The 16,000-nt window shown below is 43.0% G+C and overlaps 1 protein-coding gene across 6 annotated transcripts in view; it reads left to right on the plus strand.

The window, feature by feature from the left end:
• LOC139540096 (ras association domain-containing protein 7-like) overlaps positions 1–16,000 on the plus strand; it is a 59,660-nt gene that overhangs the window by 16,396 nt on the left and 27,264 nt on the right. For 2 of the 6 annotated variants that reach the window (XM_071343660.1, XM_071343654.1), the window contains exon 1: positions 548–896. The exons of the other annotated variants lie outside the window; for them this stretch is intronic. The gene's annotated coding sequence lies outside the window, so the exon portion shown is untranslated. Of the gene's footprint in view, positions 1–547; positions 897–16,000 lie in introns of those variants that run through there. 6 annotated transcript variants of the gene reach the window in all.

The following is a 16,000-nucleotide window of genomic DNA, read 5'->3' on the forward strand; positions in this document are numbered from 1 at the left end:
ACACACACACACACACACACACACACACACACACACACACACACACACCTGGACATGGGACTGTGACCTCATTCCAGGAAGAGAACATCACCTGAGAGCCTCATTTGCATAGTCAGCTGTTCATGTGACCAGAGGCCAGCGGGAGGAAGTCTACTTCCTCAGGTAGTATGTACACAAACACACACACATAAATACACACGCACACACTATATATAATATTCTGAGTGTGTTATTAAGAGTGGAAGAGAAAGGCAGAGAGAGACTCCTCTACTAACCACTACCTGGAGAGGGGGAGGGGCCTGCCCTGTCAGCAGAGTGTGTCAGGGCAGAGAGCAGAGAGAGAGAGAGAGAGAGAGAGAGAGAGAGAGAGAGAGAGAGAGAGAGAGAGAGAGAGAGAGAGAGAGAGAGAGAGAGAGAGAGAGAGAGAGAGAGAGAGAGAGAGAGAGAGAGAGAGAGAGAGAGAGAGAGAGAGAGAGAGAGAGAGAGAGAGAGAGAGAGAGAGAGAGAGAGAGAGAGAGAGAGAGAGAGAGAGAGAGAGAGAGAGAGAGGCTTAGCAGTCTCAGATCTTTGCTGTGGTAAGAACACCCAGGAGAGCTGCATTCCTGAAGCAGCCAGCGAACGAGTGAGGGAGACAGAAAGAAACCGAGAGGGAGACGAAAGATAGAAACAGAGGAGTACCGACAGACAGATCTGTTTAATCTCCAGCCACCTCGTCTGACTCTGACCCCCGCTGGACTTTACCTCCCCTGAAACACCAACTCACTCCCTCCCTCTTTCGCTGGGACTACACTTCCTGATCCCACGCTGCAGAACTCGGAGGAGCGAGTGGAATCTACCTGAGAGAGAAAAAGCTAGAACGAGAGCGAGAGCTGAGAAGGAAGACATTTCCACACCTGGTGAGTGTGACACATTTTGTTCTGGGAAAGAGCGTGTGTGTTTCTCTGCGTGAGTGTGTGTGTTTGTATGAGGGAGTTTATGTGTTTGAATGTTCATCAGTAGTTTGTGAGGAAGTTTTTGTTTAAATTATAAGTGCGTCATATTGTGTTTGAGTAAAAGCTTACCCAGAAGTGCAACTTTGGGTAGAAAACCAAAAGATTTGACTCATGATGAAAATAAATAGTGTGGTCATCCTCAAAATTCAAGCCAGTCCTCCATGAAGGTAATTCAGTTTGTCTTTCTTTTCACTTGATCTGTGTCCAGGAAACGGACCCTTGTGTGTGGTTTATTCCCTTCAAAAATGTCTATAGTAGTTACTGCTAGAACATTCCTGGTGAACAAGGAAACCATGAGGCTACTTCAATTATAATGGTTTCAATGTTATGGTCTCTAGTGGTCTTCGATGGTAAAAGACCCAAACACATAAGATTGCCATGCAATTACATTATTTTATTTTGTCACAACATTTTAGTCTCTAGCCCATTTCTCCATCAACGTTTTGGGCTTGTAAGAAAAGTCTTCAGAGAGCTGCCAATAGTTGGACTAATATATATGCCATTTAGCAGTCGCGTTTATACAAAGCTACTCTTACAGTCATGCCAAAATAAATGTTTCATATGGGTGGACCCGGTAATTGAATCCACAACCCTGGTGGTACAAACGCCATGTTCTACCAACTGAGCCACACTGGACCATACAGGACTATTCAAGGAGAGTTTGGTTGAAGCATTAGGTTGCTAAAAGACGGACAAACTGAATTACTTTCATGGAGGACTGGTATGAATTGTGAGGATGACCAAATCTATTGTTTTTATACCCAAAGTTGCAAAGGAAATGTTGTGTTCTCTGAACAGGGGAGAATCAGGAGCAGCAGGTAGCTTAGTGGTTAGAGCGTTGGGCCAGTAACCGAAAGGTTGCTAGATTGAATCCCTGAGCTGACAAGGTAAAAATCTGTCGTTCTGCCTCTGAATAAGTCAGTTAACCCACTGTTCCTAGGCCGTAATTGTGTGTGTGTGTGTGTGTGTGTGTGTGTGAGAGAGAAGGCATGATGAAGCCATGGGTGTCTCTTCCACAGCCTGCACGTCAGCAAGCTCTTTTTACCCTCACAGATTAAAGATCGATTAATGGAGGGCTACACATGCTAAAACATAACTCATTATCCTAGCCTATGTGTGTGTGTGTTTAGAGATAGCGTCTTATTATGAGTCTGTAGTTGTTGTCTTGTCCTGTGGATCGATTAAGGAGCCAGAGAGAAAAAGAGAGGTGATTTTATTTCCTTCAGGCTTACCCTGAGACAAGCATTTTGCTACATCCGCAATAGCATCTGCTAAATATGTGTATGCGACTAATAAAATTGATTTGATTTGAGTAAACAGCCATTCTTCATGTGTTATCTGTGTGTACATGTGTGTTTAAACTACCAACGGGACATTAAAAACTGTATTATCTTACAGGCTGACTACACCACTCGCGTCGCGTGCGTGAGCGTTGCAAAATAAATGTAGAAATCTATATTATTCAATTATTGCACCCACACTGCTCGCGCGCGCCAACGAGCGTCTGCGTTGCCAAGGGCTAAAATAGGAGTCAGTTCTATTTGTGACGCAGATCGCGCTGCAAGTCCTGCCTCTTTTATCTCCTCATTGGTTTATAGAAGCAGGTACCCACGTGCCATCTCCTCATTGGTTATACCCACGTGGGTGACTGAAAGACGAACGAGGTCAGTTGCGGTAATGCACCTAATTTATGAAAGTTGCCAATTGCAATATATAGTCAAGAGAAGAAAAAGCCTGGAAGGAGGAGATGACTAGAAATGATTCAGTTGACCGTTTTATATGTGGCTTATTTGGCGGAGTAGAGGACATTGTGCATTTCAGGTAAAACAACAACTCAATGTTTATATCCCAGGACAAATTAGCTAGCAACAGCAAGCTAGCTAAATATAACAAATTAGCTATCAAGTGCAAGCTAGCTTGCTAAATTGCCATAAATGTTTAATGCTTTTCGACCTGTCCCCAAATTAATATAATTGGTTCAGAGTTTGTTTTGACATTTTAACCTGCGTGCCGTGATCGCGTTTGGTGTTGGGGGACAAAATAAATGTATGCACAATGGCGCACTCGCACAGCCGGTTTGGGTTCTGTTTTATGTTTCACTGAGTCGTGGCTGAACGACGACATGAAGAACATACAGCTGGCGGGTTTTACACTGTATTGGCAGGATAGAACAGCAGCCTCTGGTAAGACAAGGGGTGGTGATGTATATTTGTAAACAACAGCTGGTGCACGATATCTGTCTCAAGGTTTTGCTCGCCTAAGGTAGAGTATCTCATGATAAGCTGTAGACCACACTATCTACCAAGAGAATTGTAATGTATTTTTTGTAGCTGTCTACATACCACCACAGACCGATGTTGGCACTAAGACCGCACTCAATGAGCTGTATACCGCCATAAGCAAACAGGAAAACGCTCATCCAGAGGCGGCGCTCCTAGTGGCCGAGGACTTTAATGCAGGGAAACTTAAATACATTTGACCAAATCTCTACCAGCATGTTAAATGTGCAACCATCTCTGGATGGCATTGAGGAGTACACCACATCAGTCACTGGCTTCATTAATAAGTGCATCGATGACGTCGTCCCCACAGTGACCGTACGTACATACCCCAACCGGAAGCCATGGATTACAGGCAACATCCGCACTGAGCTAAAGGGTAGAGCTGCCGCTTTCAAGGAGCTGGACTCTAACCCAGAAGCTTATAAGAAATCCCGCTATGCTCTCAGACGAACCATCAAACAAGCAAAGCGTCAATACAGGGCTAAGATCGAATCGTACTACACCGGCTCCGACGCTCGTTGGATGTGGCAGGGCTTGCAAACTATTACAGACTACAAACGGAAGCACAGGTGAGAGCTGCCCAGTGACACAAGCCTACCAGATGAGTTAAATTACTTTTATGCTCGCTTCGAGGCAAGTAACACTGAAACATGCATGAGAGCATCAGCTGTTCCGGACGACTGTGTGATCACCCTCTCCGCAGTCGATGTGAGTAAGACCTTTAAACAGGTCAACATTCACAAGACCACAGGGCCAGACGGATTACCAGGATGTGTACTGCGAGCATGCGCTGACCAACTGGCAAGTGTCTTCACTGACATTTTCAACCTCTCCCTGTCTGAGTCTGTAATACCAACATGTTTCAAGCAGACCCTGTGCCCAAGAACACTAAGGGTAACCTGCCTAAATGACTACCAACCCGTAGCACTCACGTCTGCAGCAATGAAGTGCTTTGAAAGGCTGGTTATGGCTCACATCAACACCATTTTCCCAGAAACCCTAGACCCACTCCAATTTGCATACCGCCCTAACAGATCCCCAGATGATGCAATCTCTATTGCACTCCACACTGCCCTTTCCCACCTGGACAAGGAACACCTATGTGAGAATGCTATTCATTGACTACTGCTCAGTGTTCAACACCACAGTGCCCTCACAGCTCATCACTAAGTTAACCTGTTGAGGATGGGGGCGCTGTTGTGGCTATTTATGCTAATCGTGTAATTTTTTGAAACGGCTTCCCACAAAGTTCTTGATCGTACAATATGCATATTATTATTATTATTGGATATAAAACAGTCTATAGTTTCTATAGGAGTTGACATTTTGTCTCTAAGTGGAACAGAGCCCATTCTACAGCAATTTCCCTGACATGGAGTCAGATTTCAAAAAATTTGGCCACTGTTCTGGAGTCAGTTAAAAGGGCACTGTTATTGCTATGACTATACGGACACTGCTTACGTCTTCCCCTGGATGTCTTTACGTGATGACGATTTGAATGGGGTCGATTGCGCGTTCACAGGCACTATAAATTAAAAAACCCTGAGGCTAGTCACTCTTTTGGAGCTGCGTCAAGCGCCTAGAGGACACCGACCCGCACCTGTTCCAAGCATTAGTGGAGGGAGTAATATTACTCGGGTCATGTTTCTACTCGTTATGGGAGTTAAAAACATCATAAGGTAGTTAATTTAAAGCGTTTTATAGCAATTTATATCCGTTTAGTGCGATTTTGGGACATTTATTTCTGAAACGCTGTGAGTTGCTGGGCACGCTTCCAGTTCATCCCGAACGCAGTTGGCATTTCCACATGGCAAGAGGACAGCTTTCCACCAAAAGACGATTGGACCCAAGAAAGGATCCTTTGCCCAAGATACCGATGGAAGAACAGCTCAAAGTAGGACATTTTTATTATGATAAATCGTGTTTCTGTCGAAAAGTGTTAGTGGCTTCGGACGCCATGTTTTTTGACGTAGCTTCGCTTGGCGCAAGCTGTATTGAAAAGTAAGGATAATTTAAAAAATGTAATTCCGCGATTGTATTAAGAATTAAATTGTCTATCAATCCCTGTCCACCCTATATTTTTTAGTCACGTTTATGAGTATTTATGTATAAGAGTAGATCACTGTCTAAGTGGCGCACAGACTTTTTCTGACCAGCTGAGCTACATTTCACATTGTCTAACCATGATTTTGGTGGCTAAATATAAACATTTTCGATCAAACTCTATATGGATTGTGTAATATGATGTTACAGGAGTGTCATCTGAAGAATTCTGAGAAGGTTAGTGAAAAAATTAATATATTTTGGCGATGTTTACTTTTATCGCTCACTTTGGCTAGAATCAATGCTGGGCTGCTATGTGCTATGTGCTATGCTAATATAACGATTTATTGTGTTTTCGCTGTAAGACACTTAGAAAATCTGAAATATTGTCTGTATTCACAGGATCTGTGTCTTTCGATTCGTGTATGCTGTGTATTTTTACGAAATGTTTGATGATTAGTAAGTAGGTAAACACGTTGCTCTAAGTAGTTTTTCTATTCCATTTGTGACGGTGGGTGCAATTGTAACCTATGCCATCTACCTGAAATATGCACTTTTTTCTAACAAAACCTATCCCATACCATAAATATGTTATCAGACTGTCATCTGATGAGTTTTTTTATTGGTTAGGGGCTATAAATATCTTAGTTTAGCCGAATTGGTGATAGCTACTGGTGTTGGTGGACAAATAAAAGATGGTGGATTATGCTAATGTGTTTTTAGGTAATAGATGTACATCTTTACATATTGTGTCTTCCCTGTAAAACATTTTAAAAATCGGACATGTTGACTGGATTCACAAGATCTGTGTCTTTCATTAGCTGTATTGGACTTTAATGTGTGAAAGTTAAATATTTAAAAAAAATATTTTTTTTGAATTTCGCGGCACTGGTTTTTCAGTGGGGGTGGGGGGGGAGTGCCGCTAGCGCCACTCTCATCCTAGAGAGGCTAAGGACCCTGGGAGTCAACACCTCCCTCTGCAACTGGATCCTGGACTTCCTGACGGGCCGCGCCCAGGTGGTAAGGGTAGGTAACAACATATCCGCCACGCTGATCCTCGACACGGGGGCCCCTCAGGGGTGCATGCTCAGTCCCCTCCTGTGCTCCCTGTTCACTCATGACTGCATGGCCAGGCACGACTCCAACACCATCATTAAGTTTGCTGATGACACAACAGTGGTAGGCCTGATCACCGTCAACGGATAGACAGCATATAAGGAGGAGGTCAGAGACCTGGCCGTGTTGTGCAAGGACAACAACCTCTCCCTCAACGTGCTCAACGTGATCAAGACAAAGGAGATGATTGTGGACTACAGGAAAAGGAGCACCGAGCACACCCCCATTCTCATCGACGGGGCTGTATTGGAGCAGGTTGAGAGCTTCAAGTTCCTTGGTGTCCACATCCCCAACAAACTAACATGGTCCAAGCACACCAAGACAGGAGTGAAGAGGGCACGACTAAACCTATTCCCCCTAAGGAGACTGAAAAGATTTGAAATGGCTCCTCAGATCCTCAAAAGGTTATACACCATCGAGAACATCCTGACTGGTTGCATCACTGCCTGGTATGGCAACTGCTCGGCCTCCGACCGCAAGTCACTACAGAGGGTAGTGCGTACAGCCCAGTACATCACTGGGGCCAAGCTTCCTGCCATCCAGGACCTCTATACCAGGCGGTGTCAGAGGATGGCCCTAAAAATTGTCAGACTCCAGCCACCCTAATCATAGACTGTTCTCTCTGCTGCCGCATGGCAAGCGGTGCCCGAGCGCCAAGTCTAGGTCCAAAAGGCTTCTTAACAGCTTCTACCCCTAAGCCATAAGACTCCTAAACAGCTAATCAAAGGGCTACCCAGACCCCTCTTTTACGCTGCTGCTACTCTCTGTTTACTATCTATGCATAGTCACTTTAACTCCACCTACATGTACATATTACCTCAGTTACCTCGACTAACCGGTGCCCCCACACATTGACTCTGTACCCGTATCCCCTGTATATAGCCTCGCTGTTGTTATTTTACTGCTGCTGTTGAATTATTTGTGCCTTTTTTTTCCATTTTTATACTTATCTATTTTTTACTAAATTTTTATAAAAATGTCTTAAAGCATTGTTTGTTAAGGGCTTGTAAATAAGCATTTCACTGTAAGGTCTACACCTGTTGTATTCGGCGCATGTGACAAATAAAATTTGATTGGATTTGTTTGTGTATGTTGGTTTCTCAGAGTATGTGACTGTGCCAGTATGTGAGTCTGTCTGTCTGTCAGTGTGTCTGTCTGTCAGTGTGTGTGAGATGGTGTCAGTGGTAATAGATGGTTGTGGAGGGAGGGAGAGACGTGTGTCACGGACGGCGTTCGGCGATCGACGTCACCGGCTTTCTAGCCATCGCCGCTCCATTTTTCATATATCCATTTGTCTTGTCTTGTTTCCATACACACCTGGTTTTCATTTCCCCAATCAATCTACTTGTATTTAACCCTCTGTTTCCCATCATGTTTTGTGTGTAATTGTTTCATGTTACTGTGGTGTCTTATTACCCGCTTTACTTTTGTTATGTTCCGTGTTTTTTGAGCGCATTTGAATTATGTATTGCTCTCGTTTTGGAACTAAAATAAAAGTGCGCCTGTTAACATCACGCTACTCTCCTGCACCTGACTTCGCCTCTTATACACCCGATGACAACGTGATTGTGTTTAAATACAGGAGCCTCACATTTGTTATCCTCTTAAAATTGGCTATGTGTGTGTTTGTGGTGTGTTTGTGGTGTGTTTGTGGTGTGTGTGTTTTCTAAAATGAAGCACATCATCCAGCTGTCTCCTCAGTCAGTGACATCACCTCTAAGTTCCCCTCTTATCTTAGCCTGGTTGTTTAGTTCTCGTCTGCACGCACGCACGCACGCACGCACGCACGCACGCACGCACGCACGCACGCACACACGCACACACACACACACACACACACACACACACACACACACACACACACACACACACACACACACACACACACACACACACACACACACACACACACACACACACACACACACACACACACAGGATTAATCCTGCAGTATGGTTAATTTCCCATTACATTGGGCTGGGTGTGCTTTGCATGGAGAGAATGGAGCATCCTCTGAGGGATGGCTGTGATGTTATTTTGAATGGCCTTTTATTACGTCAGTATACATCAATGGAGAAGCATGACCCCTTTTCTCTGCCTCTGTTATGAATTGTGTGTGTGTGTGTCTAGCTGGAATGTAATGCAATCTTGGTGAGTGCAGTCAGTTCCCTCTAACTCATGATGTGGGTGTATATAGTGACTGTCCTCAGGCTGTGAAGTGGTTCTGCCTGTCACAACGAGACCTAGGCTACCTACTGAAAGTGGACTCAACTCAAGGCAACAGTATAGGAATGTTTGCATGATGGAAAGTATTGCTTGTTTCTTATGTAATTTAGTGAGTGAGTGAGTGAGTGAGTTGTGCTTGGCTCAGGAAGGAGAGCGCACTGCGGTGATAAAAAATTGATCCAGTGTTGCTCTCCTCACATGCACTCTTCTGCCTCAGTCACTCAGTCACTCAGTCACTCAGTCACTCAGTCACTCACTCACTCACTCACTCACTCACTCACTCACTCACTCACTCACTCACTCACTCACTCACTCACTCACTCACTCAATATCTCTTCTCTTCTTTCTCTTTCTCTTATGCTCTATGAACAGTTTGACTTTCATATGTTACCTCATCAGTCCTTTCAATAAGCCATGTTTACATTGCTTTGTAAACGTGGCCCTAACTGCGTAGCAGGAACCAATAGCTTTCAGTCTGTTTGTGTTTCTGGAGGGAAATGTTTGATACCAATTGCTGCAAGTTTGCATTCAGTCATCCAGTTAGAGAGAAGTTCTAATGGAAAGTCCCGGACAGTTAGGCTGTGGTCATTTAGTCCGGCAGTGAAAGAGCAACAACTTGGTGCCCCAGTAGCAACAAACTCCCTCACTGTCAGACTACAACCTGATAACACACACACCTCAGGATTTGTTGCTACTGACAACAGTCTACCTGGGTGAAGGTGGTGTGCTTTTCCACTGCACTCTCAGCTTCACCGCTGGCCCTGTCTGTTTCTAACTGCTTCACCTCTTTCACCCTGACCTGAAGACAAGTGTGTGTGTGTGTGTGTGTGTGTGTGTGTGTGTGTGTGTGTGTGTGTGTGTGTGTGTGTGTGTGTGTGTGTGTGTGTGTGTGTGTGTGTGTGTGTGTGTGTGTGTGTGTGTGTGTGTGTGTGTGTGTGTGTGTGTGTGTGTGTGTGTGTTTTCTGTCAGTGTCCTTGGCAGTGTTGCCAAGCTTCCGGACACCTGTGGATGTAGAGACCACGGGCTGTGTGTGTGTGCGCGCACTGCAAAACGTGAAATCTAAGCAAGCCTAAATATCTTATATTGAGTGATAATTTACTTATAATTAGTATTTGTTTTCTTTCCAAGCTAAGTGATCTAACATTATTAGCAGATCATTTTTCTTATTTTAACCTAAAAAAGGCTTAAAGATATTTGTCCTTAATATGTTAAAATCAGATAAATGAATATTTGCCAATGACGTTAGATAATTTAACTTGGTAAGAAAAATATATATATTTGAAGTGAATTATCACTCAATATAAAATATTTAGGCTTGCTTAGATTTCCCTTTTTGCAGTGTGTGGTGCGTCTAGTGAGTGATATTTATCTTGACGCAGCTTTGTCTCCTCAGCGCTGTCTTGCTACCGTGGCAACGCAAACATCCCACAATCCCCTGGGAGAGTCTTGTGACGCCAGGCGATGGGGTGTTGTATTTGAGGAGCCGTATTGACTCACAGCATCTTACAAGACCGTAAATAAAGATGTAGTCTTTGCCAGCGGAGGGTCTGAACACACACACACACACACACACACACACACACACACACACACACACACACACACACACACACACACACACACACACACACACACACACACACACACACACACACACACACACACACACACACACACACACACACACACACACACACACACACAGGCCTGAGAAAGGGGGTTTAGGTGCCAAGCATAAGGCAAGCTGTGAAGGTACTAAATCTATGATTTTAAAGGAGTATAGGCAGAAACGTGTCATTATTGTAAAAAATGATTTGTATTATTATTAACCCATCCACCCCCCCTGTTCGGAGGACACATATTTTTTGTTTTTTTACAGCTTTTTTTACATACATTTTACATATACATTTTACATACACATTTTGCAGACACATTTTACAGACAGCAATCACATAACAATAATACATGACTAAACACAAGCACCTTAGTCCCACCCCTCAGCCACTCTTATCACATCCCATCTATCACCGTAGACCATCCTCATGTGGTTTCCATGTGCCATATATTTTTTAATTGTGCTGTCATGTTTTACATACTTTTTGAACCTTTCTAATCGTATAGTATCCACAGGTTTTGAGCCAAGGATGAAAACCTTTCCTACAAGTATTATTCTATAATTTATTGACTGACTGTGGCTGTCCAAATCGCCCAACATTGCTATTTGTAAGGTTCATTTTAAGTGAAACTTGCCTCTAAGTAGAGTTGAAGACGTTGCCTTATTTTTTTTAGATTTTTTTTTAGCCTTTATGTAAAATAGAGTCACCATTGAGACCAGGGTCTCTTTCACAAGGGATATACAATTCATAAGACAACATCTAATTTATTGACGGTCCCAAACTAGCCCCAGACATAGGCCATCCAATGTCAAACCAATTTTCCCATGGTTGCGCACCAGCCGGCTGAAACTAATTGGCGAAAGCAATTAGCTAGCACTAGCTAGCCTAGGTAACTTCAAGACACAAGACCTGGTTAACTGTTTAGGTTATCTAGAAGGGTGAGTGAGTGTAACTGGGTCGTTCCACGAAAAGAGTGCCTTTGATATTTTAAGTCTGTTATATTAAATGAAACACCCTTTAATATAGACCACATGGAGAATTCAATTTTATGACTAAAGGCTTGCTAAAGTGCCAAAATTCTGCATTTTGACATGTCCCTCCATCAACCCTGTGTCACTTCAATGAAGAGTTCAACCCACATAACCATTTCTCCAAGTTTTCACCATCATAGTAAAGTCCTAGTTATTTTGTTGCTTTTTAAAGTCATTTCTGAAGATTATTATTTATGTAATGTGTTTAGTGATTCATTTACGTCTGTCCATCATTTTAACATGAACTGAACTCTCGTTTTAATATGGTGAAACTATTCCATTTTAAATCTTTTTTTTTCAGAATAAACATGGAACATCTAATAGATCATAGTGTAAAAGCAGGTGAGCTGGTTCTCCTCTTTTTGGTGTAAAACTGAGCGGATCGAGTCTGTTACCCGTAGATAGAAATGCTAGAACTGTTTTAGCAATTTCTTTTTTTTTGTGAAGCTTGCATTCAATTGCCACTCCCTGTTGCACAGAACAAGCGTCCATTCCCCCTGTCACGAGGGAATTTAAGGCTGATTTAAGAAGAAACCATCAACCCTGTTACGGTCAACCCTGTTTCTTTATTTGGCATTACTATAGTAATATTTTTATTTAACCTCTTGAGATAGGAAAAGTATTTTTTAATGAAGTTGAACATGTGCTCTTTATGTCAATGTTAAAATGAGGTGAAATCAACGGTTTTTGGATCAAGTTACACTTCTCAAAAGGTACCAAATTGGTGAAATGACCCAACTGTGTACTGTTTTGGCAAAGTGAATGTACAAATACTTACCACGTGCGAATACACACACAAGAGACAACCACATTAAAACACCCCCCACCCCACTCCCAAGACAACTCTCGTTTGGCTTCAGTCATGGCCGCTGCATTTCTTAATGACCAAGCTGAAAAATAAAGAAAAAAGGCCAAATCAGAAAGTTCATCCCCCTTTAAACCGGGATTTATTATCTGTGAACATCATAGAAGTAGGTCAAAGTTGCCTCCAAGAACAGGTAACACATCTAAAATCCGCGGATGGCATTTCTCTGAAACAAAAAAATAGATATGTGTGTGACCTGCTGCTGCTGACTATCAGGCAGTGAGGCAGGCTGTTGCTGAGTGAGTGGTGGGAGGGCTGGAGGTGTGTTGAGGAGGTGTGTTGAGAGAGCACTGCAGCATACAGCTTAGTCCACTAATGGCTGAGTCACGTCACATCATGACAACTTTTTACCAGTTGTAGGTAGGCTATTTAACCCATTGGACATTTTAAATGAAAGTTATGGAACAGAAGTTATGGAATTCCCTTGCGGGCTTCTGTTATGGGGAAAAGTCCTCAATGAAACTAACATTAAATGTGGAGAATTATACATTTGCATCTTTTGGCCATCAAGTAGCCTATTCATTTATACAGTACCAGTCAAAAGTTTGGACACGCCCACTCATTCAAGGATTTTTCTTAATTTTTTTGTATTTTCTACATTGTATAATAATAGTGAAAACATAAAAATTATGAAATAACACATTTGGAATCATGTAGTAACCTAAAAAGTGTTAAACAAATTGTTTACTAAGAATGTAAACAATACATTCTTCAAAGTAGCCACCCTTTGCCTTGATGACAGCTTTGCACACTCTTGGCATTCTCTCAACCAACAGTCTTGAAGGAGTTCCCACATATGCTGAGCACTTGTTGACTGCTTTTACTTCACTCTGCGGTCCAACTCATCCCAAACCATCTCAATTGGGTTGAGATCGGGTGATTGTGGAGGCCAGGTCATCTGATGCAGCACTCCACCACTCTCCTTCTTGGTCAAATAGTCCTTACACAGCCTGGAGGTGTGTTTTGGGTCATTGTCCTGTTGAAAACAAATGATAGTCCCACTAAGCGCAAACCAGATGGGATGGCGTATCACTACAGAATGCTGTGGTAACCATGCTAGTTAACTGTGCCTTGAATTTTTAATAAATCACTGACAGTGTCACCAGCAAAGCACCCCCACACCATCACACCTCCTCCTCAATGCTTCACGGTGGGAACCACACATGAACTAATTTAATCATAGCAGTCAAATGAGTTAAATCGGCAGTCATTGATGTCTTGCAACATATTCAAATGAGTTTATTATGTCATAGTTCGCAACCAAATTTTGCTTCTAATGTCATTACAGATCACGTCAATCTTCCTTCTTAATTGGCTCAATAACGTTATGGAAAAAGGTTTATTGTATAAATGTGGCAACTCTCTTGCTGTGGGAAAAAAAATTGAGCTAGTTTTCAGGCCTTTTGGGTGGGTTTTGAGTGTTTATTGGGCTGGAAAGGTTAAATAGACCTGGAAACCCTGGACAGATGTAACGGCGAGAATCTGTCAAGGATCACGTAGAATTATGTGATTACAAACAGCAGTAGTTCCTGGTTTGAGGTTTTTCGTTATTGATTATTTGGACAAATCAGGATTTGGTGAAGGCGGTGCTTAAAATGGTGCAGTGATTTTCAATCCCGTCAAACCTGATGATAAGCGGTTTCCACTAGATTCCACAGACACAGAGTAAAAATTGGCTATATCTCCATCCTGCTCTGTTGACTGTGGACTGGTTGTACCACCATAGACACTTTAGCTTTGAAATATTGAAAAGTGCCTGAGCTGTGTGTGTGGAAATTAACTTTGTAAATGTATCCCAGGCATAAACAAAAAAAAGCTTAACCCCTCCCCCATGCCTCCCTCCTGGTTCGCAGGGGGTAGAGATATCTTCCCTAGAATAAATCAATCTCAACAGCCTGGCCAGTGTCAACTATGGATCCCTGACTGTGTGTGTGAACCAAACTGCAGGGTTATCTGACTGTGTGCACATACGCATGTCTGTGTGTGTCTGTGTCTGTGTGTGTTAAGAGGGGTGAAAGTGAGGTTTCTGGGGCTGGGACAGAGCGAGGCAGATGTACAACCCTGTTCCATTGAGGTGTCTGGGATACGAGGAGTTCCACCATAAATCTACATCCTCCCCTCCATCCATTCACCCCTCCACTTGGAGAGCGATAATCGTTACTTGTCCCCCAGTTTAATGAGATAGAGAGATTTGTGGCTGACACGTCCGCATCACTCTATAAATCTGTCCTAATGAGTGGCCTTAGTGTCACGCCCTGACCTTAGAGATACTTTTTTATTCTCTATTTGGTTAGGTCAGGGTGTGACTTGGGTGGGCAAATCTATGTTTCTATTTCTTTGTTGGCCTAGTATGGTTCCCAATCAGAGGCAGCTGTGTATCGTTGTCTCTGATTGGGGATCATACTTAGGCAGCCCTTTTTCCCACCTTAGAGTGTGGGATATTGATTTTGTTAGTTACTGTGTAGCCTGCAGAACGTTACTTTCGTTTATATTTTGCTGTTTTTTGGTGTTCATCTAATAAAGTAAGATGTACGCTTACCACGCTGCACCTTGGTCTCCTCATTCCATCAACGGACGTGACACTTAGCCCTTCTTAGCCCTACACCCACCTATAGATCCCCACGGCATGACCCACACTCATGTCAATAATACCTTCATAGCATCCATAAACATCCACGTACTCGGCTCCCCTCACACCAAACCCCTTCTGCCCCTAAACCCATACCTTACTCCCCCCGTGACCTTACCTCTGTCCTGAACGCATGCTTTCACAACACACATTCCTCAGGGTGTAGGAATCCTGTTTCAAGTACAGACCTCACCTGAAGGTCCACACACACACACACACACACACACACACACACACACACACACACACACACACACACACACACACACACACACACACACACACACACACACACACACACACACACACACACACACACACACACACACACACACACACACACACACACACACACACACATTCCCGTGTTGTGTGAGCTCCTATCCCACTCTCCCAGGGCCATTATTAGATGTGCGTGTTAGGAGGTTTGCATATCCCTGAACTTAACCATGGAGCCACATGTTAATCTATATTACCTGTTTATTACCTAATCTGTGTATTACTTTGATAAATGTTTCACTAGTGTTTAGGAGATTAAATGAAGGAGAAGAAATGGATCCGTAGGAAACTAAGACGTGTTTAGTGTCATGGGATAGAGCTTGCTGTTGGTTGACTACAGTATCCATTGCATGACCCCAGGTTAGGAACTTTGAAAGATATTTCCCTCGTGTTAGGGAGAAGAAATGGAACTAGGTCCTCATAGAAACTAAGCTGAGTTCAGTTTAATTGAAACCAGTGTTGAATTGCTGTTGGGCAAATCGGACCAAATCTGTAACAATCATAGACGTCTCTGTTTCATAAGTTTGTACATCAGAGTAGAGTACAGTAGAGTTCAGTACAATACAGTAGTACATTAAAGTATAGTTCATTACAGTACAGTAGAATACAGTACAGTAAATTATACTCTACTCTAGTGTGCTTTACTATACTGTACTAAACCGTACTCTACTCTACAGTACAGTACTGTATTGTACTGACCTTTTCTTTATTTTCTTGTACTGTACTGTGCTGTCCAAACTTGTGAAACAGATGTCTATGATTGGTTCAGATTTGGACTGACCAAATTTCAACTACTTTTCAACGTCCTTGGATGTCTAATGTTGGTCGGTGCTCAGTGAATGGGAGGACTGGTTACAGTAAATGGAAAGAGAGGGGGTTCATGAGTAGGTGTCAGCAAGATGACGTTAATTGGAGAGAGA

Source organism: Salvelinus alpinus, chromosome 15 (assembly GCF_045679555.1).
Source record: "Salvelinus alpinus chromosome 15, SLU_Salpinus.1, whole genome shotgun sequence".
Taxonomy (NCBI): domain Eukaryota; kingdom Metazoa; phylum Chordata; class Actinopteri; order Salmoniformes; family Salmonidae; genus Salvelinus; species Salvelinus alpinus.